The following is a 27,526-nucleotide window of genomic DNA, read 5'->3' on the forward strand; positions in this document are numbered from 1 at the left end:
TTGTTATTCTCATTTTGCAGATGATGAAATGGAAGACTAAAGAGATTAAATGACATATTCCAACATAAAAAAGAAATCTGAGGCAGGGTTAGGCACAGAACGCAGGCTGCCCTACTCCCACTCCCATGCCTCAAGCACAAAACCATCCAGACTTCTCAGTGCTGATCAGAACTGAATCACAATATTTTGGAAGTTTCCCCCTCAGTAAGCCTCCCGCAACTTCGAAGGGAGCATGGCAATTAGGGTGTTGGGGGATTACTAATAAAGTGCTGCGGTGCATATACAGCACTTCATTAAGTTAAACCTCCCCCGTGGCAACTTCGAATTGCCAGCTTGCGTGTAATGGGAGTAAAGGAACTTTGAAGGAGCGGGGCACTTCGAAGTACCCACAGCTGATCCGTGGCTACACACAAGCTGGCACTTCGAAGTTTCACACTTTGAAGTTGCCACAGGGGAGATTTAGTCTAATGAAATGCTGCATATGCACCACAGCACTTCATTAGTAATCTCCCGACACCCTAATTACCCTAATTACCCTTCGAAGTTGGGGGCTAGTCTAGACACAGCCTAAGTAAACTGTGGGGAGGGGGAAATAATATTACCACTGGGTAGGAGAAAGACACCTGATGTTTCTTGACTGTGTCCATAGAGACATGGGAGCTTACCTGGCCCTAACCATCTCCAGTACTACTCCCCATTCTACATTCATCTATGGATGCGGGCTTTTGCATTCTATTGTTACACATGGCTGCAGCAGAGAACCACATGTCGGGAGCTGAATCTTTTCTGTGAATTCAGACAGTAGGGCTGTGTCTACACTTGCATTCCTCTTTCGAAAGAGGCATGCAAATGAGGTAAACAAAAATGCAAATAAGATGCAGATTTGCATATCTGGCACCTCATTTGCATCATCTTATTTCAAAATAGCTACTTTCAAAAGAAGAAAACTAGTGTAGATGTTGCTTTTTCGAAAGTAAATCCCATCTTCAAAAGAACCCTTCTTCCCATAAAAAAAGGGAAGGATTCTGTCAAAGATGGGGTTTACTTTTGAAAGAGCAGTGTCTACACTGGTTTTCTTCTTGCAAAAGAAGCTATTTCAAAATAAGAATATGCAAATGAGACACTGCAAATCTGCACCTCATTTGCATTTTTGATTTACCTCATCTGCATACCTCCTTAGGAAGAGGAATGCAAGTGTGGACACAGCCTAGAAGAACAACTTGTTTCTAACTTGAAGTATTTGAGATAAGCAGATTTTGTGTGATTTTTATTCACTCCGAGGTAGTTAGATCCTGCAGTCTTTCCCAGCCAAGCACAGCTTTGTGCCTAATCCCAATTATTAGCGGTACTTGCAGGTATCTGCTACATGGATCATACCCCAACTGTTCAATGAGCTTTGTGCGCACCCCACTGCGTAGGCAAGGTTCATTACATTTTCAGAGATCTGACACTGTAATTTCCTCAGGGCATAGAGCTGACTTTTGTATTTGACTGTTCGGCCATGTCCACACCAGCACAAATCTTTGAAATGGCCATGCAAATGGCCATTTCGAAGATTTCAGCACCTCATGAGTAATCTTCAAAATGGCCATCTGCATGGCCGTTTCAAAGATTTGTGCTAATGTAGACATAGCCTTTGACTTCTAAACCCCCAGGCAGTTGGACAACAAACACAATTAATACCATGTAATTCTGAAAATGCAATTCTTACCCACTCTCCTGCTGACATTTCATAGAACCCTCTTTTGGAAAAAACTTACCCCAACACAGAATTTCTACCGATAAATAAGAATTTCTTAAATGTCAGCATGCAGGAAGGCAGCACACCCAGAAACATCAACTACAGGAACTATGCTATAGAAATATGATACTTGGATCCTGTTTGGAGCCTTTCATTTGAGGATCTCAAAGCACTTCAGAAACATTGAGTTAATCCTCATAATACCCTTGTTAGCATGGTAATTTGTTTTTAAAAAGCAGCTACTCAACCAGGCTTCTTCTTTGGCGTATACTTCTTAGACTTGCAACAAAATATATTAAGTCAATACTTGCTCACTGAAAGCATGGGTCACTTATAGGTCATCCCTGTATTAGACGGGACTCGCATGATATCTATTTTTAGGTATCTTTGACAATGGCTTTAGAACAATTGGGGAGCAGGTGCTGCATGGCAAACAGTGAGTGTGTGTGTGTTATTTCTGTTTCTCTTGTCTACTATTGGTGTCATTTCATTACCTGAATTCTTTTAATGAAAAAACATCTGCCAACTCCTGTCGTCTATCAGGATGCACCACTGCTATTCCCTTTGTAGTGCCTTTTTATAACATTAGCAAACAGGTGGAAGAAAAATCTTGCTGTTATAATCTTTCAGTTTTATGAGTAGACAGGGCTGTTTAAACTACAGGTTAACTTTTACTGGTCCCGTTTTTAGAATGATCTTTGCAGCGGCAATGTGCAGTATGCAGTTTGCTTTGGAGCTGTGTATTGGAAAGACCTGTCTCAGTCACACTAAAAACCTTTATGGACATATGAGTGTCTGCCTTTTGTCAGCTTTCTCTAGGAAGCTTGTAAGGTCATTGGGCAGGGATGCACTTAAGGGTATGTGCAGCATTTAATGCAGTGGCCTGTCGCTATCAATTGGCTCTTTACCGGGTACCATAAGATATTCTTTTTATCTGAGGTGCACAAAGGAGATAACAGGTTCCACAAATTCCAAAAACGAGTTTTCAATTAAACTTCTATGTCGAAATAAATTTTCCGAGGCTGAACTGCTCAGCTGGTACGTTCCCGGCTCCTTGTAACACCAGTTGTTCAGCTGTGCATCCATTGCCTGTACAAATGCTAATTACAAGTCCAACGTCTCTTCATACCGTATGTAAGTATGACATACCCCCATGAATGCTGCAGGGAACCCAGAGGGGATTTGTTGCTTGTGTTAAGATTTTGTTCTGTTCACTTTGCATATGCATGTGTGCGGGCCTAGATTAGAGTGGAGGAGGGATGACCCAGGTCTGTTATTTTCTAAACCTTGTAGCCCACAAAAGATGCTATCAAGTTAGATTCTTTTCTCCTGTTAACAAAGGTGCTTTTGTTATGGTCTTGCCTAAGAAACAGGTAGAACATGAAAGGCAGGGAGATAGACAGAAGTTCCCAGACCTACAGCATGTCTATTGCTTTATAATTATTTTTTTCAGGCTGCTCAAATAGCTAAGCATAAGAACAAGCAGAAGCTGTTCTGCAAATGCTTGTTTAGGTGATGTTCTGCAGTTCACCTCTTACATGCCTCTACACAAGAAAAAAACAGGTACTGCCAGACTAAGCTTACTCTCATTTCAAACTACAGAGAACAAGTCAGAAGAAAGAGCTCGGTGCATGTGTTTTCTAGGTTGCAGTCTAAAAGTGACTCCACAGAGCGGTTTCCTTTCCCATTACCCATCTATTTTCTCTCTCATTCCAAACAGATACTTCTCCTTGCTCTTTGGATCTTATCATACCATTTCCTTAACCCAAACTATTATTTTCTTACTCCAAACCTTCCTGAGCCCCAAAGCTCAAACATTCCTTTATCTTTCCAACTCCTTTCCTCAACTTTAAAAAGATCCACAAAAATCTCTCAATCTCATCTCTCTTTACTTACTCCAAAAAGCTTTCCAGCGCCAAATTCCCTTCTTTATTCCCAAGAGATGTGTCATTCCCATGCTGACCTCCTAAATCATCAGCCTCCAATATACTTTCCTATGGTACACCAGTGTGGGTCAGGTACTCACAATGCTTGTTGTTTCCTGGTTACTCCTTTAAGTCCCACATAAGCTACGTCTACACATGAAGCCTACATCGAAGTAGCTTATTTCAATGTAGCGACATCGAAATAGGCTATTTCGATGAATAACATCTACACGTCCTCCAGGGCTGGCAACATTGACATTCAACATCGACGTTGTGCAGCACCACATCGAAATAGGCACTGCGAGGGAACGTTTACACGCCAAAGTAGCACACATCGAAATAAGGGTGTCAGGCACAGCTGCAGACAGGGTCACAGGGCAGACTCAACAGCAAGCCACTCCCTTAAAGGGCCCCTCCCAGACACAGTTGCACTAAACAACACAAGATCCACAGAGCTGACAACTGGTTGCAGACCCTGTGCATGCAGCATGGATCCCCAGCTGCAGCAGCAGCAGCCAGAAGCCCTGGGCTAAGGGCTGCTGCACACGGTGACCATAGAGCCCCGCAGGGGCTCGAGAGAGAGCGTCTCTCAACCCCTCAGCTGATGGCCGCCATGGAGGACCCCGCTATTTCGATGTTGCGGGACGCGGATCGTCTACACGTGCCCTACTTCAACGTTCAACTTCGAAGTAGGGCGCTATTCCCATCCCCTCATGGGGTTAGCGGCTTCGACGTCTCGCCGCCTAACGTCGATGTTAACATCGAAATAGCGCCCAACACGTGTAGCCGTGACGGGCGCTATTTCGAAGTTAGTGCCGCTACTTCAAAGTAGCGTGCACGTGTAGACACAGCTATAGTCTGTTGGGTTCTGGAGGTTCAAAGTCCCAGAATACATTTCTTACTCCTCACTGGAACTGAAGACTCCAGCTGATCTGCAAGAAGTGAGTTTTGATAGTGGGTGAAGACATGATCAGTGGATGGAATGAAGTGCCTGGCCAAACATTTCTTAGCCTAGAGAAAACACTCTGAGGACCATTTAAAATGTACAATAGACTTGACCTCTGAGGTAATTTTTATTTTCTCCAACCAGTTCCCCCTGGTCTAATAATGTTTCTGAACTGAACATATTTACAATATTGGCTGTCTTCTTGGATTAAATAAGATAAGCTGTCAACATGCAATACAAAAGATGCCCCTTGCCATTTGTGAAAAAAGAGTCAGCCTATCGATATTATAGAGTGAAGGCTTTGCTGCATCAACCTGTTATAAAGTGCTCTTAGCCACACTGAGCATTTGAAGTGTTTGAACTTGAGCAATTAGAACAAGTTGTCAGGGACACTAGAAGCTCTTCAGAAGAGCTCAGAAGGTACCCGTATGTTATTCACTAGTGTCATATACCTTCAGCCTAAGAATCCTCAGAGTGTAGGCAGCAGAGTATAACATAAATATCAGCCACAACAACCATATTTCAGCAAGCTGCAGGATTTATTTCTAATAAATCTTTTTCCCTGTGGCGTTTCCTTCTGTCTCTTCTCTGCTACTTTTTCTGTTTATTTCCCACTCCTTTTTCTGTCTCCTTCTCTCTCCTTATTTCTTTTCTCCTTCCAATCAATCCCTGTTCCCATTTTCCTCTCAGCTCAATTTTCTGATCCTCTCACAGGCTATGACTACACTACAAGATAAATTTGAATTTATTGAAATCGATTTTATAATGCCATTTTTAATTTGATTTTGAGTGTCCTCACTTCCCACAGGCTCCCAACAAATTCGACATATTGCTTCCACCCTGAAACCACCAAACATCGACTGTTGCAGCAGTGCCTTGTGGGGATCTATCTCACAGTTCTCTCAGCCCTGCATTCTGAGCTGGGTGTCAGGTGTCTATTTCCCAGGTCCCCGGGGGCTTGGGTGACTCAGGAAACTGACAGAGCTGCAGCCCTGGTCAGTTTCCTGGATCCCGCTAGTAGTGAGGAGCTGGGACCCAGGTGCAGGAGCACCATTACTTTCCTGGGTCCCTGCAGCTTGGGCGACCCAGGAAGCCAACAGCACACCAGCCCTGGTCAATTTCTCAGCTCCCCAAAGCTGTGGGACCTGGAAAACTGACAATACAGCAGTCCTGGTCAGCTTCTCAGCTCTCACTAGTAGCAGGGATCCAGGTGCAGCACATAGCTTCATGGAATACATTTTGGACACTTGTGGAAGCCAGTAAATTCGATTTTAAGATGTGGCGCTTCCACACTGGCTTTTAATCAAACTTCTGAATTCAAGCTTGACACTATACCTGTCAGGTAACTGCAATATTGTAATCTTGATATTAGTGCTCCCAAAATCGAGCTAATGGTATTTACAGTGAAGATAGTGACATTGTAATATCGAGCGAATTGCTTTAAATTCAAATTCATCTCATAGCGTAAATGCAGCTTCAGTGTCCTCCCTCAGATACCTTTCCCTGACATTCTTTATCCATTATCCATTCACTCAAAATTTTCTATGATGGTAATTTTTAAACAAATATTTTTGTTTCACATCAATTAAAATGTTTAGACTGGACAAAAATCAAAACTTTATATTTTGATTCTGATCTTTTAAACTTTTATTTCAGTATATGTAATGCCATACATTTTTAAAAAAAATTTCAGAATGAAAAACTCCAATGTTTAATTACAAAACTGTCAAAAAAAAAAGACACTTTGATATTGTCAGAGTATTTCTTCCCTTGGATTTTCTCCAAAACAAAATTTTGGTGAAAGCAACATCATTTCACTAAACATTCTATTTTAATGAAACTGCATTCTTTAACAGAAAGTGGATTCCAATTAAACATCTCTGAGAAGATGTAGATTTGGGGTCCTTGGTGTGAATGCATCCCCAACTTTTAACACATTATTGGTGTGAGCAACTACATTTTTCTTCTCAGAGGAAAATTACAACTTCAACACACACCTCTCCATCTAAACTGACTGGATGAAAGCCCCCTAGAAGTGTTGAGCTACCATTGCTACAGTGCAAGCTCTTCCACTTCCGAAAAGCTGGCCTGCATATTATCAAATTTGTGTTTAGCACTAGAATTTTCGCATGCTTGCCTTTGTCTCAGTGACCTGGTCCTCACTGGTAGTTTTTTTCCTGACACCTACTACATGGTACAAAGCCAACAGTGGAGTTCCACTCTCAGAGGCACTGGCATAGAGAAGTTGCTGGGATATTCTTTTGCTATCGTATCATCATCACTATTCTCCCGTTGCTCCTACCAGAAGTAGAGATGCACCAGAAATAGTGCAAGGATGACAGCTTTTTAGGACAAATGGCACTATAGCTTTGAATAGCTCAGAAGTCTCTCTCTTTCACCAAAAGGCACTGGCCCAATAGAAGGTATTATCTCACCTGTTTTGTCACTATATGAACAGACAATGAATTTCCATCATTTTATGTTCCTTCTTTTAAAATAATGTAATGTTGCTGAAAGAGGCTGTAAATACTGCCTTCAGCAAAGCCTGCAGGGCACAGTAGAGGTAGGGCCCTACCAAATTCACAATCCCTTTTGGTCAATTTCACAGTCATAAGATTTTTTAAAAAATAAATTTCATTATTTCAGCTGGTTATGTCTGAAATTTCATGATGTTGTAATTCTACCAGTCCTGACCACAGGTTGTGGGGGGAGGGGTCCTCAGGTTTATTCTAGTGGGGGACAAGTGGGACTGGTGAGGAGAGAAACAGCCGGGCACCAACTATGTGATTGCCCCCACCCCTCACATAATGCCTCCAAGTGCCATCCTAGAGTGGGGAATAACTAGGACGACCCACCCTCCACCTCAGGCCGTACCCTCCACATTGTTCTGCCTCCCCACACACACTGCCCATGAGTGCAGAGGTGGGCCTGATCCCTGATGTGGGTGCCAGCCCCCACCTTCTGCCCCACCAGGCTATCCCCTGGGCCACACAGAAGCTTTACGTCTGCCGGTTGCTGGTCCCTTGGATCCTCAGATTTGAAAGTAGCAGTCCTACAACAACAAAACTTCAAAAATAAACTGCAAAGAGAAATTTCAGAGCTGCAATTCATTTGCAAATTTGATTCCATCAGCCAAGGATTGAATAGAGACTGGGAGTGGTTGGCCCATTACAAAAGCAGTTTCTCCGCTCTTGATGTTCACGCCTCCACATTAGCTACTGATAATGGTCCACATCCCCCCTGACTGAACTGACTTGATTTCACCTCTCTTGACGTTCACAGCTCCACATTATCAGCTGTTAATGGGCCACATCCTCCGTAATTGAATAGACCTTGTCAACCGTGGCCCGCCCCTTGACTGAGACTCACACTTTAAATCCTTCCCTGAAACCTGCCCCCACTCATGCATCTGACAAAGCAGGACTTTGCCCATGAAATCTTATGCTCCAAAATATCTGTTCATCTATGAGGTGCTACAGGACTTCTTGTTGTTTTTAAAAGGATAAAGTTACTGCTCAGGCATTTGAGCTAATATGTGCAAATGTGGGTTAAAAGAAAGGCTAAAAAGCAACATTTGTTTCTAAGTTCTAGGTGTCTCTGACACATGGTGTTATTTGTTCTGTATTTTTAAACTATGAGCAGCAGTACAACTTAACAATCACCAGCTGTGACCAAGGTTACTTAAAAATTCAACTCCCCCCATGTAATTCCTCAGCTTTAAAACTATCTTCTCTCTTTCTCCCTGCTCCCACTCTCTGCTCATTTTTAAATGCCTTGCATGGAGCAGGAAACAAACTTTGCAACACCTCCAGAAGGTCATCAGATTCAAGCCATTATCGACAAAGGGAAGAATCAATGGGATATTGCAATGGGAATCTCAACATTTGTTGGGAAGGGAGGATAAGAAATATGGAAGCACCCAGACCTCAGGCAGTAACAATCAGTAAATTGCACAGTGAGGGAGTATTCAAGGTGCTCCATTTGAGCTGGAGTCCTTATCTAAGCTTCTTTGGGTAGCTCTTTTCAATGGTATGGCTGTCATTCATGGGCAAATCTGACATTTTTCTGAACCACTTCATCCATCCTTAGCAAATAAGTACATCAGTGAGTTTAGCAATATGGGTCGAATCTCTCTAATCCAGCACTGTCGGGTCTGACATTCTCCAGGGTATGGCATGATTTTAATTAGCCAGAGGGCCTCTTAGCATGGGTGTGGCCAAGTTTCCTGCAGTCCCATAAAGTTTGGTTAAAGACACCAGTTCTCATTCTCACACGTTCTGTGCTGTTATTTGGCTGTAATTTACCCTTGAAATGTCTTCTAGGAGCCCAGTTGGCACTGGAAGTATTGATAATACTGCTAGATAATATTGACCTCCCATGGTTTGACAAATTCTCTGGTTTGGCACCATTCAGGTCCCAAGGATGCCAGACTGGAGTTTTTTAACTTTTACAATGTCATGTTAAATAATAATAATGCTGAGCTCTTATCTAGTGTTTTTCATCCATTTCTCTCAAAAAAACTTTCCAAAGAAAGGTAATGATCATTACTCCTGTTTTACAGGTAGAGAAACTGAGGCGTAGAGTCTGAACCATGATTAGAGCTGAAATTAGAATCAGAGCCTCCAAAGACAGTGTCCCCTCCACTGAATCATACTGCACCAGCCATAGGTGTCATTAGTCCTACCTTTTGGAAAAATGTTGAATTGCAAAATGTGCTTGCTGATTTGCATAATACCAAATAAGTGTGTACATGGAATTAACTAGCAGGTATTTTTTTTCTTTTTAATTTTTATAAACTTCAATGTTTGCAATTGTGATTGTCACTAAAGCTTTATTTAGACTTTGCTTTGAATAAATGTACTGACTTTAAAATCAGTCACCATAGTCTCTAGAGCAGTAGAAGGAATGGGTTAGGGATTTTATAAGAGTTATATTAAGCTTCATCACAAAATGGATTTCTTGCTGGTAATGACCTCGAAGTTGTATATGTCTAACCCAAAATGAGCTAGGCTGTTTGACTTGTCTTTGTAAATGTTTTACATTTCTATGCATTGGCTTCCTACAGCTGACAGTGAAAGGAGACTTGACTGGAACTAGAAGGTAATGCATTATATTCCCATATTGCATATAGGAGATTGACAACCTTGGAGTCAGTTTTTAAAGGCGCCAATGGCAGATAGGCACCTAACTCCCTTTAATTTTCAATGAGAGTTAGTCACTTAATAGGCATTTGTGCCTTGTAACTCCCTTCCCCCTGAGTCTGTGCATGCAATTATATAATTGCATATAAATACAAGTTATATCATTGTATATATAATTGCTGTAGGTATAGCTTAACTTCTAAGCAAAAAATAAAGTTTACAATGTCAAAAAAATAAGGATTATCAGGTGAATTGAACTGGTTTCTTCTTCCCACAGTTTTAGTTCAGATATAGACCAAAAATAAAGATGAAACTTTGCCCAGATTAAAGATTTCTATATTGATCCTATTTTGTACTTGTTTGAAAGGTATAGTTGTTGGGCAGAAAAGGTATGACTAGGCATACACCATTACAGGACATAGGACAATCTACCCAGATTGATGAATGAGCAAACAACAAGTGTATTAACAAACCTATCTGTCCAAAAGTCACAACTAATGTGAACCAAGAAGTACATTACTATGATTCCATCAAAATGTTCTTTTATCTATTTAACTTTTCTATTTTCATTTTTATTTGGATAAGATAATTGCTTATGATAAGCACTCTGTAGCTTCAAACATGCAGAACAGCAGCCTCTAGACTGAAACATGTACTCAGAACTGAAGCATTAAAGATGTGTAATGGCCAGACCATATTTGCATATTGAAATTATCTCAATTAAAATTCTTTATAAGATGACTTCAAAAGAGAGAACCTCTCAACATGCAATATTTTTTCCCATGAAACTCAGGCTATTAGGGATGTAAAGTGTTTATCTGCATTTATAAAACAGTAATTTTACTGTTGATTTCTTAAATAATAAAAGATAAATTTCTTCCCTTGGGCTCTGCAGCACAATATTCTTTTATCAATCTTTATATTTTACCCACTGTACTCTGAACTAATTAGGACACACACCTAATATAGCCCTCAAAACCTGAATTAAGTCATACTCTGCACTTCTACAAGGTGTTTAATCCAAGATTGCAAAGCACATTACAGTGATGAATTATGAATTATACCACCACAGAAATAATGGTAGGAAAAGTATAGGGATCACTTCACCCATAATTGAAGGGCAGCTGCCACTGAGAAGGGACAAGATGACTCTTAACAACAACACCTTACAATGGCTTAAGAATGCAAGTGAAGAATATGATTAAGTGAAACTGCTGAAAGTGTTTAATTAGAGTGGGCAAAATGTAATTACCTGAGCAGCAATTTAGACAATGTGTTGGTATTATATCCCTACTCCAGTGCTCACAAGTATTGTATGATGATTCTTCTGTCGATAATATACCCTAGTGCTATTATGGGCCAGATTGTGATATTCTTACTCACACTGGATAATACCTAAGGAGAGTAGGGTGCTTTGTGGAATGAGTTACTATTCATGGTTAGCACTGGTTTCAGAATATGCCGCTCCCTCCTTATCCACATTTCCACTGTACCACTCCACCAGTGACGTGCACCTTAGTCATGCATTTGTCCACTATGCCACAAGTGCCTTCATACTTTCCTCAGTGCCACTCCTTGTGTATGCTATCCCAGATCTTGTCCTCCAAAACACCACTCAGTCCTTCTTGAAATCCTTCCTCAAACCCTACTTCTTTCATGGTACCAATGGGCAAATGACGCCCAATAGCTAGGTGAACAAACCAGCAGTCCTGTAACACTTTAAAGACTAACAAAATAATTTATTAGGTGATGACAAGATGGGTCTGTCCCATGAAAGTTCATCACCTAATACATTATTTTGTTAGTCTCTAAAGTGCTACAGGACTGTTGGTTTGTTTTGTTAGAATACAGACTCAGACGGCTACATCTCTGTTACAATAGTAAGGTAGGTGTCCAGAAAGGATTGCTGACATCCAGTCTTTGTTTTATTCTAATTTATCAATTATGTTCTATTAAATGACTTAATCCCATCTCTCCACCCATGCAACAAGTCTTTGTAATCACAGGTTCATATGACTGATACCTTGCTCCGCCTCTCCATCACCGTTAGTCCTTCTACATGTTGAGGGATGCTGTGCTCAGTCTTCAATTAATTCTTCAGGTTAGTCACTGTCTCTGCATGCTGACACAGTATCTATTCTAGAGGGACCTGGTCCAGAGGACATTAACAGCAACAGTAATACAAATAATTATTGATACATAACTGAAATACTTGAAAACTCTGAAATCCTTTTCTATTGATCAGTTTAAGCTTTATTAGAAAGAGCAAAGTTATATAATGCAAATGTGAAGTTATAAGAAATTGTGGGTGCTTGATACCTTGAGAGATCACGTCCATAAACACATATTTCTTAATTGTGTTTTCATTTTTTTCATGTTTACAACACGTTTGCTTGGGGTACACTGTAATAAAAACCCGCTCAGGTTAGCGTAGTTAGTGGCAGATTTGGAACACTGTACACGCTAAGCACTGGGTTGTGGTGACTCGATTTTGAATATCTCTGTACACTGTTGTAAACCTCTTCTCTCCTTACCCATTCTTTGCAGTAGATTCTGGGCTTATAGCCCCAGTAGGCTGCAGTGACTAGATATCAACATGGACATGTCCATCCTGTCCAGGGGAGGAGAAAGGTGGAGGAAGAGCAGGACACAGATATCACATACATACATGTGTGGTGGAGCATATGAAACAGGAAGAGATAATAAGCTGCTGGGGGCTCAGTCAGATCCAGACCACTTCACCCACAAGAGCAGTCATTCTTGGGAGAGTGAAGTTAAAAGGAGAGAGACAGCTTAGCTTGGAACTGACCAGGGAAGGACAATAGCCAGGTAGTTCCTACGTGGTAGGAGAAGCTTGGAAAAGGTCAGCAGCTGACAGAAGACTGTTCTGACAATGCCTGACTGTGGAAGGGTAGGACTGACTGTTGGTTTGATTTATTACCAGGAAGCCATTGGTGAGCATTAAGGCAAGCCCCAGCACCTGGGATCCACCTTGGAGGAAGCAGGCTGAAAGCTGAACCTACTGGGAGCAAACACTTCTTTGTGCCGGACTTCGAACTTTCCTTGATATTTGACTCTCTTTTGCTTGAGGGGTCCTGACATTCGTAAGATCAGAGAGAAAACTGTTTAACGCTGCATGCCTAAGAGCAATAGAGCAAAGTCAAACATCTGCTAAGAGAACTTCTTCAACAGCTTTGCAACGAATTTGCACTTGCTTGGACCAACAATCATTCCAAAGACAGCCATCAGCTTAAAGACATCCATCATTATGTCTCAAACTGTTCAATGCATCAGAGGTTTCAATAGATAATACAATGCTAGATGTTGTGCACAAGATCTACTGTATAGTATCAACTGGGTAACTGATCTCTATATTATAACTTGAATTATTCCATCAGAACAGACACATTGGCTGTGTCTACACTCACCCAAAACTTCAAAATGGCCATGCAAAAGTTTACTAATGAAGCACTGAAATATATATTCAGTGCCTCATTAGAATATATTAGTGCCTCATTAGAATATTCAGTGCCTCATTAGAATACCAGCAGCCACAGACATCCATCATTATGTCTCAAACTCTGTTCAATGCATCAGAGGTTTCAATAGATAATACAATGCTAGATGTTGTGCACAAGATCTACTGTATAGTATCAACTGGGTAACTGATCTCTATATTATACCTTGAATTAGTCCATCAGAACAGACACATTGGCTGTGTCTACACTCACCCAAAACTTCAAAATGGCCATGCAAAAGTTTACTAATGAAGCACTGAAATATATATTCAGTGCCTCATTAGAATACCAGCAGCCACGGCACTTCGAAATTGACGCGGCTTGCCGCCACGTGGGTCGTCCAGATGGGGACCCCAGCAACTTCGAAATCTCCCTATTCCTATCAGGCTGTGGCCACACTTGGCCAAAACTTTGAAATGGACATGCAAATGGCCATTTCAAAGTTTACTAATGAGGCGCTGAATTGAATATTCAGTGCCTCATTAGCATTAAGACGCTTCTGGCTGCAGCACTTCGAAAGCGCCGCTTTCAAAAGTGTGCAGCTTGGCACGGCTACACAGGGGTCTTTTCTAAAAAACCCCACTCCTTTTGAAATCCCCTTATTCCTCTCAGCGGTGGGGAATAAGGGGATTTCGAAATGGGTGGAGTCCTTTCAAAAAGGACCCCTGTGTAGCCGTGCCGAGCCGCGCACTTTTGAAAGCAGCACTTTGGAAGTGCTGCAGCCGGAAGTGTCCTAATGCTAATGAGGTGCTGAATATTCAATTCAGCACCTCATTAGTAGTCTTCAAAATGGCTATTTGCATGGCCATTTTGAAGTTTTGGCCAAGTGTGGTCACAGCCTCAGCGTATATGAATAAGGGGATTTTGAAGTTGCTGGGGTCCTTTCAAAAAGGAGCCCGTCTGGACAAGCCGTGCGGTGGCAAGCCGCGTCACTTTCGAAGTGCCATGGCTGCCGGCATTCTAATGAGGCATGAATATGTATTTCAGTGCTTCATTAGTAAACTTCGAAATGGCCATTTGCATGGCCATTTCAAAGTTTTGGGCTAGTGTAGACACAGCAATTCAGTCAACTGACCAAATGTCTGTGGGATAACAAGCAACTGATGTTGAACCCTAAGATGGGGTCTACCAGACATGCATTTCAGCATATTACTGCATGGTGGAGAGACCTCAGCCACCCATGTCAAGCATGAGAGTAGGACACATGCCTTCTATAGCCACTGTATTTGCTGTATTGTAAATTTCTAATGGAAAACCAAAATTCCCAACAACCAAGTAGTTGAGAAAGTAAAATTGATAAGTGTAAATCACTACTGTCAAACACAGGCATCCTCGCTGGCTTGGTCATGTTCATCAGAAGGACGATTGATTCATTCCAAAGGGCTTCCGGTGTGGAGATCTTGCAGATGCTTCAAAGCCACTAAGCTGCCCTAGGTTCAGATTCAAGGCTATTTGCAAGAGGTACTTGAAAACTGACAGTATTGACACCACAGCCCTGGAAGATGCTGGGTTGGCCTTTTCAGGGAGTGAAAGAGACTGAAGAAAGATGGTTGGGAGAGAGGAAAATGAAGAGAGTGAAGAAGAAAGCATTGTAGGCCTCAAGCACTATCAGTGCTCTGGATCCATCCTTTAAATCATGATCTTACACCTGTGCTATTTGTTGCAAAACACATAAGAACTGGATTTTTTAGCTATTCTTGATACTGGAGCATGACACACAGTGAAAGAGCTTCTGTAGTTCTTAAACCATCATCTTGCTCATGAGGATGTGGACAATACTCACAAAAATATTCAAAAATTCCAAAAGCTTCACAAAGTTTAACACAACAATTTTTCATCCAGAATTTCATGCAGAGATGGTGTCATTTGCTCTTATATCAAGAATGATTAAGGGGCTGGAGCACATGACCTATGAGGAGACACTGAGGGATTTGGGGTTATTTAGTTTGCAGAACAGAAGACTGAGGGGTGATTTAATAGCAGCCTTCAACTTCTGAAAAGATGCTCTAAAAGGGATGAAGAGAAACTGTTCTCAGTGGTGACAGATGGCAAAACAAGGATCAATGGTCTGAAGTTACAGAAGAAGAGGAGTAGGTTGGATATTAGGAAAAACTACTTCACCAGGAGGGTGGTGAAGCTCTGTAATGCGTTGCCTAGACAGGTTGTGGAATCTCCATCCCTAGAGGTTTTTAAGCCCTGGCTTGACATAGTCATGACTGGGATGACTTAGTTGGGGTTGATCCTGCTTGGGACAGGGGGCTGGACTCGATGACCTGTTGAGGTCCCTTCCAGCTCCATTATTCTATGATTCTATGCAAGGATGCAGCAAGGGACAAAGAGGGTAGACAGTAAACTTTTTAACTATAAGGAGTTAAGAAGAAACATGTTACTAAGAGAATTTGTGGAATCACATCCACTGGAGATTTTTGAAAAACAGGTTAGACAAACACCTGGAAGGGATGGTCTAGGTACAACTACTCTTTCTTCAGCACACAGGTCCCTTCCAGTCACACTTTTCTACAATTTCAGTTCAGACATTCACTCGGGGAGAAGAAACAATGCAATATACTATGTGGCAAATTAAGAACTCACAGAGAGGAAAAATTATGAACTTACCAGAGATGGAAGATTATTCATTCAAATTATTTCTTGAATGCTTACAATGATGAACACATTAAAGGAAAAAAATCAGTAAATTTGACCTATTATTTGAAACTAATAGTCATTGCAGCACTACCGTGCATTTTAGCCACACTGGACTTCATATAAAGGAGGAAGCTTGAAGTTTCTCTCTTGGGGTAACAGAAATCTCCTTTAACTGGGGTAGTACTTGGACTTGGAAAACATATGGCTGCAGGTGTGACATTCCAGCACACAGAGAGAACAACAAACACTACTCATCTCATTATAATGGCTTTCAAAATTTCTCATCCCTATTCTGCATCAGATTGTCAAAGTTGATTTATCCTTTTTGGTTAATTTTTCTTGATTGTATTGAAGAAGCTTCAAAACACATTGTCATAATTGGCAGTATCATAAATGGACACAGGGATTAGAATGTCTTTTAGTTTATATTGAGCTTTCTCCCTGATGGTTCCTGTGCTAAAATAAAGAAACACTGTTAATGCATTAAGTGAGATGTATAGTCACAATTCATTCACCTCACTATTTTTGAGCCTTTTATCTGTGCTACAGTTTTTCAGGAGGTATTGTAGGGAAAGATTGTGGTTATATAGTCACTTAGAGGAGACTAAAGAAAAGCTCTTTGTAAACATAGAGGATCCTGTAAGGAGAGGAATGGATTGTTGCCAAATCAGCTTTTTGAAAGACTAACATTCAAAACAATAGTTCACACAGACTGACATTGACAAGGGAACAACTGTAGAATGCAGCATATGGAATTCAAACAGAATATCTTCCGACAAGGACTGTCAGAACACAGAATAAAGTGGGATGTGCTAGAGTCAGTAATAGATGTAAACGGTGAACAGCAGTTCAAGAGGAAGCTGGACATGTTTAGAGAGATGAAGTGAATATAGAGGTTCAGCCACAAGAGAGGTAATTGGGCTTAAGATGGTGAGCTGCCGTTTATAGTGATTTGTATTTCCTGAGTTGCGAGAGGCAGATTTTGATGGACTGTGGTTTTCTCCTGGCCATTATTATTCTTATGTCTCTAAAAAGTACTCTACCCTATCACAACAGCCATAGGAATAAAATGTAATTTAATATTATTTATCCTGTAACCATCACTCATGCTTACTGTGGAATTACCTTTTTTTCTCTCCTACTGTACCTCCTGCCTATTTGCATTTGAAGGTTAAAACTACAACCAAAGTTATTCGGTATATGTTGGGTTTTTTTTTTTTGTTTGCTTGTTTTTTCAGCTCTTACTGCAACTATACCAAATCACTGCACCTTGCATACACATGTGTACACACATAGCCTGGCTCATGGATTTACTCCACGCCCCATCCCTTCATAATTGTATTCCAAATAAGTCTATGATACAATTGTTTCATTCAAAATGGTCCCGTTTGCTCCAACTGCTGTACTGCATTTTCTGCACGGTGCCATTGGGTTTTGTGCCAACAAATGCATTGCTGCTTTCACATTCCAGCTTAACCAACTCACTGCTGCCTACTTAACCAAGTGCAAGCAGCGAAACACATCCCTACTGGTGCACTATCCCCTTGTCTTCACTAGAGAACTGAAGCTTGTAAACACAGGTTTAAGGGGACTACACACAGTGCATAACCATTTGCAGGAAGAGGGCTTAAGTGATTTACTACAACTCAAGTAGGCAATCTGTGGCAGAGTTAAGAAATGAGCTCAGCGGTCCTGAGTCCCAGTCCAGCACAGTAAGCACAAGGCCATCCTTCTGCTCTGTGCACATCTGCCACACACTGGATGAGGCTTCCTAGGAGGTCACTAGTTAATAATATAAAGAGTTTGAACAATAATTCCCTCTGCTGTCTCGTCTCAGGGTGCGCCTGTTGCCTTGCAAACTCTCCCAGCAACCTCCACTTTTGGAAGCTTCCTGAGAACACCTGGGAAGATACCCAAAGGGACACAGCAACTGAAATAACGCGAACAACATTAATGGGGACACACAGCAAAAGGGCAACTGTTTGGAACTTGGATCTACATTAGGGTGACCATATCTCCCTATCCCAAATATAAGACAGGGAGATTTTGGGGGCAGGGGGCTCTCTGGCTGCCAAGGGCTGCCACCTGTCTGACCTCCCCCCATCCACCTCACACCTCAGGGACCTGGGAAGGAGGCAGCAGCTGTGCCAGTGCTCCTTTTGGCTTCCCCAAGGCAGGGGGAGATGGGAACGGGGAAGCTTTCCTGAGCCTCGGGGAGCCAGGAAGGAAGCAGCAGTAGATTCAGAGTGTGTCCAGACCCTGGTCCGCCAACAAGCCAAGAAGGAAGCTGGCACTCCTCCCAGATTCCCCAACCCTTGCAGAGCCAAGAAGGAGAAGACAGCCCCTCCCTCCCCACCCTGCACCTCAACATACCTCTTCCTCTGCAGGGCCCCTTGCTGCCTCCCTCTGGTGTGGCTAGTAGGACATGAGTACGTGCTGTCCACGTGCTGTCCGGCCAGCAGCTGCGCCTGCCCACCCGCAGCAGGCTGAATATGGGGCAATTAGCCCCTTTGTTAAAATAAGTTGGGACCCAAAAATAGGATGGATGGTCCCCTATACGTCTACATGGGATGCACTGAACTGTGTTCAAACTGATTTTATTTTAATGGGACAACTAGGGATAGTTCAATATTTTAGTCAAGACATAAACTGAAGTCTCCATACCCTTGTGAAACAAGTATGATGCTTTTTCCCCTATTTTATAAATGAGAAAACTAAGGGATCAAGAGGTGTAAAGTGACTTACTCAAAAACAGTTTGCTTCAGAGCAGGGGCAGGGGCAGATTCTGGTCACACTGACAACAGGAGTAAGGCCACAGTCAATTCCTGATTACACTTATAGCACTGACCGCAAAAAATTCCAGCTGTCCTAATGCCCAGCCCTGCCTTCTATTCACAAGACCACACTTTCTCCTCTCCTACAATATGGAGATACTTTGGAGGCAGAACCTGCCAAAGCTGCCCTAAAGAGACCAAAAGGGTTTTGCCTGCAGGGGCCTTTTATAAGTTTAGGGCAAAACTGGTTAGCCTCAGGCCTGGGAGAGTGGAAAAGAGGCCTCACTCACTCCAAATGGTGCACTGACTGTCGCTTCAGCACACGAGGGTGCAGCACGTAGTTTACCATCAGCCACACACTACACACATTACAGCATCACTCTGAAGTGCAGATCCCACCTATGTTTCACCATTTGTTCAATAGCAGCTGTAGCCCTGTACATTGGAGATACAGAAGAAGAGCAATTTAGGGTTGTTAGGATTTGGGGTATTTTTGGAGAGGTTAAATTATATTATGTGAAAAGCTATTTCAGTCTGAAAAACAAGAAGCCTGACACTGAGGAAATAATGTTACTGTATAAACATCTATTATCATGTTAATATTCTGAATCAAGAAGTTCCTTGGGTCCTCTAAGTACAATTTCTGTAACAGTGGGAACTACTATTCTTCCCTTTGAGAACATGGTATAGAAAGAAACTTCCTCAGAGAAAAGCAGGTGGTTTTCCATACAAAGACACAAAGGTTCTTCCTTTCCACATTATCTGTGCATCCACGGGTATTCTAAAAACAGAGAGCCACAATATCAACCCTTTTAACCCTCTCATTGCCTGGGCTAAATTCCAGCAATTCTTACCTACCTTTTCTCAGTTGCCTGTCTGTCTTTTTTTTCCTGCAAAGTTCACTTTTTGCTTCCCTCACTTCCTGAATAAAATTAACTTCATTTCTTCTATATAGATGGACCTGAAGCCAAACCCTGAATCTAAATAAACACAATCAGCTATGGCTATACAAGAGCTGGAATTTGAATATAAAAGAGCCTCTCTTTCCAAAGTAGTGTGAAAATTCCTCTTCAGTAAGACACAAACTCTGTATGAAGTCTTAGACAAAGGGTTAACAGGCACAAAGCAGACATAAAAATACTCCTGATCCACAAACCGGTCAGCCAACATTTTAATGGAGTGGGCCATTCTGTTAATGACTTAAGAGTCTGCATCTTACTGAAGAGGAATTTTCACACTACTTTGGAAAGAGAGGCTGCGAACTATCTTTTATATTCAAATTAGACACATTAACACGCGGTTTGAACCGGGATGCAAATTTTCTGGGTCATTATAGGGGCTCTTTTGCATGCTTGGCTTAATCTAATTCTTGACTTCCCCCTGCTCACCCTGCCCCTCTGCTCTCTGATTTGCTCACCTTGATCATTTTTTCTTCTGATTTGTCAACCTTGATTACTATTTTTTGTTCTCTATGTCTTAAATATTGAGTCTGTTTTGGTATGGCTATGGTCTGAAAAGTGGGTCTGTCCCACGAAAGCTCATCACCTAATAAATTATTTTGTTAGTCTTTAAAGTGCTACTTTACTGCTTTTTTGTTTTGATCGTATATAGACTAGCACAGCTTTCTCTGTTTCTAGCTCAAGCAAAGCTAGTGTGGGTACATCTACCTGAGGTGGAAATTGCAGCTCCAGGATAGACAAATCCTCAAAGTTTGGATCCTGTTCTGTTATTAGATGGGTCAATTTTCATTAGAATTGCATTTTAAGAAATATGTTCCAGGATTTTATTTTTCTCCAAGGCTAAAACTGAAATAGGGCTCCACTCTTTAAACATTTTTCTGGGTTGCCAGAATAAATGCCCGTTCTGTGCTCTGTAAACCTTTATTTGCCTTTCATGTGAAATTTTAATCATGGCCTTTTTTTTTTTCTTATTGCTGCTGTCTACATCCATGGCAGCCTTCTCTAGGCAAGAGGATGCAGCAGAAAGCTACGGAACGGGTTTTCAGCACCCTCCAAATGTATACAAACCTTAGTGGGCTCTGAAAACTCATTTGCAACTGGTCTGTGGGGGGCCTGTGAGCAAGAGCCAAAGAAGGTGGAGATCCCTTGAAATGCTTCTGCCTGTCCCTTCCAGCAATGCTCCCTCTAATTCAGTTAGGCCAAAATCTCAGTTGAAGGGAACTAAAGTAGAAGTGAACTGAGGAGGAGACGGAGGGAGGCAAGAGAGAAAGTGAATCCATCTGTGAGTACTGTTAAATGGTAGCCCATCCCCTTAACTCTAAGTATGTAATTCACGGCAGAGAGAGTTATTTGATGTTCTTGGCTGGAAATCACCCTCCACACCTATACTTTAATGCACCCACTGTACCTAGCAGTTTGGCTGCTTATGCTCATTACCATCTGTTCTGATGGCATGGTGCCTGCTCACAAGTTGGATGATATATAGGTGGCAGGCAACAATGCGTTTTGATGGGCAGACTGCGCAACACTGCAATTGCCATCTCTTGTGCATGACAGCCATACTCAGTGCCAACAATGACACATTGGCACTTCATGCCTCCAATACTCTTGTTCACACCTGTTGACACTTGTTTGCCAAAACAGGAATCCTTGAACAAGGAAAAAATGGGAGATATGGAGTTTGCGGGTTTTGCAATTTCCCAATAGGTAGGTGTAAGCATCACCTGTAGTTCTGTGCAATTTCTGGCCTAGACACCAGAATATACCCCAGACATACAATGGAATGGACACTGAAATAGTTCAGTGGGGCCTGTCCTGAGGTTCGTTGCCTCCCCATCTTGGTGTTTGGGCGGGTGGGGCTGCTTGACCATTCCAGTGAAAAAATTGGCCAGCGTGGCAGAAAGATCTAGTGATCCACTAGATTGGATAAGCTTGCTAGAGTTCACAGGGTCAAACCAGATATTTAAAACCAAAATCCATGGAGATCCTAAAGTTCCCTGATATCCCACTATGACCCTCCCAGCTCCAGCTCCACTATTTATTTCTGCAAGCCTTTTCATGACAGATTCATGTTTGCTGAGATGCCATTCCATCAGCCTTACTGCTTCAAGATTAGATGGCTCTCTCTACAACATGTCAAGACTCAAGGCCAAAACAAAGCTCAAGAAACTCTTCATCAGGGAACTCCTCTTCGCAGATGATGCAGCTCTCATCACTCATAATGAAGATACGCTACAGTCACTGATGGACTAAATATCCAAAGCCAGCAAGTTGTTTTCCCATGACATAAGCATGAAGAAAACTGTTGTATTCACTCAAGGTATATCTCAGCAACCTCATGTCATTCTGGATAACAGCCCATTAGATGTGGTTCAACAATTCTGTTACCTTGGATCTCCTGTCACTACAAACCTATCCATGGACAAAGAACTGAACATTAGAATCGAGAAGGCAGCTACGATTTTTGGCAGACTTAGAAATGAGCATAGAACAATTCTAAGCTGACAGTGATGAAGTGAGTCTGTGCTCATGAAAGCTCATGCTCAAAACATTTCTGTTAGTCTATAAGGTGCCACAGGACCCTTCGTTGCTGTTACAGATCCAGATTAACACGGCTACCCCTCCAATACAGTGAAAATAAAGACACCCATCTAACAGGCATGTGTATTGAGTATCCTTCTGTGTGGTTCTGAGGCATGGACCACCTACTTGAACCAGGCAAGACAAAGTTTCAAATGCAGACGTCCTGTCAAGATCTGGCATACCCAGCCTCACAGCGATACTAAACAGCAGGAGACTATGACAGCTTGGTCATGTGAGAAGAATGGGTGACGAATGTCTTCCCAAAGAAATCCTCTTTGATGAACTGTCACGTGGGGCTTGAACAAAAGGAAGACCAAAACTAAGATTCACGGTTACGTGCAAAAACGCCATGAAAAAGTTCAAGATGGATCCAAAATCCTGGGAATCTACATCATCAGATCAAAATACCAGGCAACACTTGCTACAACAGGGCACACCATCCTTCGATAGTATATGTGCAAATCATGCAGAAGAACTTTGTCTTAGAAGGAAAAGCTTTCAGACTCCAGAATTCGGAAACAGAGTGACATGTGGTTATTGCAATCAGCCATGCAACTCCAATATTAGACGGATAAGCCATGAGAGAAGCTGCAGACTCAAACACTACCCATAGATCCTCACCGCAGCTGCTAACTACCATCGAGACAAAAAGGGGCCATATACTGCCTCTTTCACTAACCCCATCTTCAGTTTAGTTCCATCTCACTTGTACTACAGTTTTTTGGGAAGCAGTTGGGAGAAATTTTATTGCTGACATAACCATTAACCACACTCAATTATATGTAAACTCCTTAACGATGGTTTCAGTTAAAGATTACTGTTGTAGCCTCCAAAGAAGCTGCTACTCTTGTAGAAGCTGCATTATGGAAGATGTCCAGATAGGAATTGTAGGAAAAGGCCCCACACAGAAGTCTAATCAACTTTTAAGGAGTACATATGATGGGAAAGGGTTTTTAATTCTCACCTGGTCAATAAGAAAATTCAATGATGTGGGGAGTGGGAAGACTCCATATACTAAATAGTACAAAATTATCCACAATTAGTTTGGGTTTGGGTAGACCGGGACATATAAGTTTTACAATAGTTATCAGACCTTGTGCAAAAAAATACGTACTAAAAAATCCTGAATTTAAATTTTAGCTTTAAAGGCTGTCCCCAGTGGAGTGTAATACTGAACTCAGTCTTTCACTTATCCTTTGTAGCCCACAAAACAGCTCCTATTAGGAGGCAATATTTCTGAATATCTATAAAGAAAATAGTCAGAGAAGAGTACTTCCTTCAGCCAGGAGACCAGTAAATTTGGCCGCAAAGCCTCAGGATAGGGAGAGAAAAGGCAGAGACTACTTTCAAATGCCTCTTTTTCTTCCGTCTAATATTGTGCCTAACTCAATGACTCCAAAATCTCACTTAGAATAGCACTTAGAGTAGAAGCGTCCTGGTCTCTGTGTGTGTGCCTGTGCATGTATGAGAAAGAAAGAAAGACAGAGTATGAATGCTGCTGGGAATGCAGCTTAATAGTTGCCGACCCTCTTGTTTCTCAGCATGAAAATTCAAGATGGAGGGCAATTTTGGCATTTTATTGTTTGGTATCTGGAATCATTAAAAAATAAGTTGGGGAATTTCAACTGGAATTTCTGTTAGGGCAGCATTTCCCGAAGTGTTGTCCACGGCCAAGTACTGGTCCTTGGGAAAAAAATACCAGTCCTTAGAAAATATACAAATTATTGCTATGTACTATTATTATTGTAAATAAAAAATAAACAGTTAAAATGTATTCATTTTTTCATTTTTTTTGTGTGTTTATATTTTTGGGCTGCAAAAAAAAAGCTACTGAAAAAAAATGGGTCCAACTATATAAAGTGTGGGAAACCCTGTGCTAGGATATGATATTGTTTTGTGCATGTGTGAAGCACCTTGTCCACAGGGAACTGGTTTGAGACACCTACTTATTTCTCCTGAACCACCAAGTATTTTAGGATGATAATTTTAATCACTACCAATCTGTCTTTGAACTGTCCCTCAAGAGGAAAGATGACACATCCCCCCAATACATCAAATCCATCATCATTTTAACAAATTGGTCAGGAGGAGTTCCATTAAGTCGACAAATCCATGTTCTAAAGAAGCAAGGTCGGTAACTTCTGATTCCTGTGGTGGGCTAAGATCAGATTGCTTGAGCACCAACCACAGAAGTCTCTTGTCCCTCTTACAGACATATTTAGGAGGAGACAACAAAGAAGCATCTGGGTTCCTGCATAGTCGTATCTAATCATTATCAGGTAGATACTATTTCATTTCTATGAAATAGTGTAAATACATAAATAACTCAAGTAACAACTATAAACAAATATCTGTATTAAGAAGTGGGGCTGGGCCAATCTATAACTGAGCATCTGCTATGGCTGTGAAAATTCAACCTTAAGCAGCATAAACATTCATTTTACAATGTACACCACTGATTACTTAATTATATCTAAAATATAAGTCAGACACACTGAAAACCCCAGGGTGTAAATTACCCACAGCTATGAAGCAATGTGTGTGCATACAGTTTACTTTGACATTGTTTAAAAACATTATCATTTTCTCATGCATCTGAAAGATTTTTCTCTTCCAGTTCTGCAAAACATCATAATGTTACAAACAGGTAAACAGTTCTAAGTAATATTAGATGTGCGTGGGAGCATCCATCTTCAACCTTACACTGTGGACTCCTACTAAAGGTTCTTATCTTTATGTATATTTGAACAAGAAGATCTACATATGTTTGATCTCAGTATGAACCTCTGTATGACCTGATTTTGTTGCCATGGCCACCAATTAGACCAGCCTTGTTGACTGCAGAACAAACAGTCAACGCATCTCTATTAAGTTCTGAAAAGGAGTGCCATTTTATCAACATACTACACAGCTTCTCCTTAACATAGGATACCTTACTTCCATTATCTTTATATTTCAAGCTTCTTCGTGTTAAAAGAAAATAAATGGTAAACCTGCTGCTAGCCAGGAGCTCACATTTTTAAAGTTATTTTAAACATCTCTTTTTTATCTTCTATTCTTCATTCCTCCAGGAACGCAGGATGCAGAAGAGGGCAATGGTAGTTTTACCACTCCGGGAAACCCTTTACATTAACATTAAGCCTTTGTTCCATTCATACTCTTCCTTTTGAGGGCACTATCAAGAGCTCATTTTCAATTGGGGACATTTTCCCCACATTTGGCTTTTTAAAACATTCTCTCCTCCAAATCATGGCAAACAATTATACTACTGTTTAGAAAGCTCACTTGGTTAAGTCCACCTGTTAAACTACTCATGCTCACCAAAATGTGTGGCCAAGGGTACTTAATACAGTGTTTAATTTAAAGAAATTTGAACAGCTTAATGATACAAATATTGTTTAGTTAAACGCCTGTTTTTTCAGTAATATATTCTATACGCTCAGTTTGTATCCAAACTGATAGAGATTTGAAGGTGCAGTTTTATGGCCAAATCTTTCATTTCTCAGGCTTTTTATTCAGAAAATAATTTTCTTTGCATTGTTTTCACAAAACCTTTCAAATGCTCAAAATAATGCAGAGAAATTGGCTTTTATTTTGAACAGGCTTTCGGCATATCTATTATATTAACTGAAGCCTTAATGATACAATGGTTAAAAACAGAGTACGGATGTGTATAAATGAAAAATGTAATAGATTTTCCTCTTAATGTAATAGAATTGGCACAAGGTATTGGAAACAGGAGAGAAAGTAGTCACTCAAGCATTGTGTTTGCATGTTATTTAAATACAAGTGGTTGAGGTATAAGTACCTCTAAGTACACCTGAAAGAGATGGTGCCTTGTAATCATTGTTTCAGCAATTGACAGTTGTTTACACAACAGCAGCACATTCTCTGCTGATTTGAATAATAAACATGTTTAAACACCAGCTGGATAATAGAAGCATAATTGAAACATAGTTTAAAGCTCTGATTTACAGGCATTGTGGCAACACTTTTATTTGTGGTACAATGATGTACTTCTGTGCAGTCTCTTGAAAAAAATTAAATAGGCATTGTTTCAAACAAGTTTGGGATATATTTAACTTGATTAATTTATCATGTATGTGTGTGCATACACATAGATAGATAGATAGGTAGATAGATAGATAGATAGATGACTCAGTGCTGTACCTCTCCCCCAGAGCCAAGCACTCCCAGCCCACCCTCAACCCAATAACCCCACCTTCCCCAGAGCCAGGCGGTCCCAGCCTGCCTGCTGTAACCCATTCCCCCTACATTTCCCACAAGCCAGGCACCCTGACCCCCCACCCCGCCCAGCTCTAACGGAATGCCTGGGACTCACCGGAGCCACCACCACAGCCTCATGCTTCTCCCTCCAGGCACTGGGGCACATGCGCAGAGCAGCGGTCAGCAGTCCTGGCTCATGGCTCCAAGCAGGAACTGCATTTCATTAATCAAAGAGCTGTGTGTGGCCACCCTGTTCTATACCATAATGCGTACACACAAGAGGGCTGAGTTCAGGTTGCACAGGCAAGCTTAGTTCTGCCATCTCTGGAGTGCTTAACTTTGCAGCCTTAATAATATTCTTTTAACATTTTCCCATGTGCAATATCAACCATACGGTAGCATCCAATCCTTTGGAAAATGGGACCACCTTTTCCATACCATTTCTCTCTTGATTTATCTAACTGGGAGACTCAGGACAGAGTGTACAGCACCGGGGTGATGTTCGTGATAACCTGCGTTTCTACTCAGATTTTACTGCATTTCATACCAGGTGTTGTTTCAGGACATGTGGCTTTATTCCTAGATATAATGGCTTGGTTCTTATTCCAAACTCTCAGAAAGACCAAAATGATGCTTAATTGCTTAGCCAGGAAGGACTGCAATTCTGCCTATGTGTATCAGTTTCAGTTAGTTACAAATGCAAGAGTTTGAAACCAAATCACTGAGAAAAAAATATTTTGTAATACAGATCTATATTCAGAATAGATAGAAACCTTTCAGCTACTGTCATGATGTTGGTGTGACTATAGCTGAACATTTGTTTCCATAAAGAGCTAAAGCTGTGACAAATTGTAACAAAGAGGTCTGGGGAAACACTCATCAGTTCAGGGCAAATTGCTTGAAGATGGGCTGCTTACAAATCAAAACTGGGGGACATCTGCTATCAGACACACTAAACCAGCCACAAAGAACACTTCTATTCATCATACTGGCTTCCAAGAAGTCACACAAGCAATTCCCTCAGACTCTCCAGTTTTCTTGTGTCACCACCATTACCACTCCTTGT

The sequence above is a fragment of the Carettochelys insculpta genome, chromosome 3 (assembly GCF_033958435.1).
Source record: "Carettochelys insculpta isolate YL-2023 chromosome 3, ASM3395843v1, whole genome shotgun sequence".
In the NCBI taxonomy this organism is placed as follows: Eukaryota; Metazoa; Chordata; order Testudines; family Carettochelyidae; genus Carettochelys; species Carettochelys insculpta.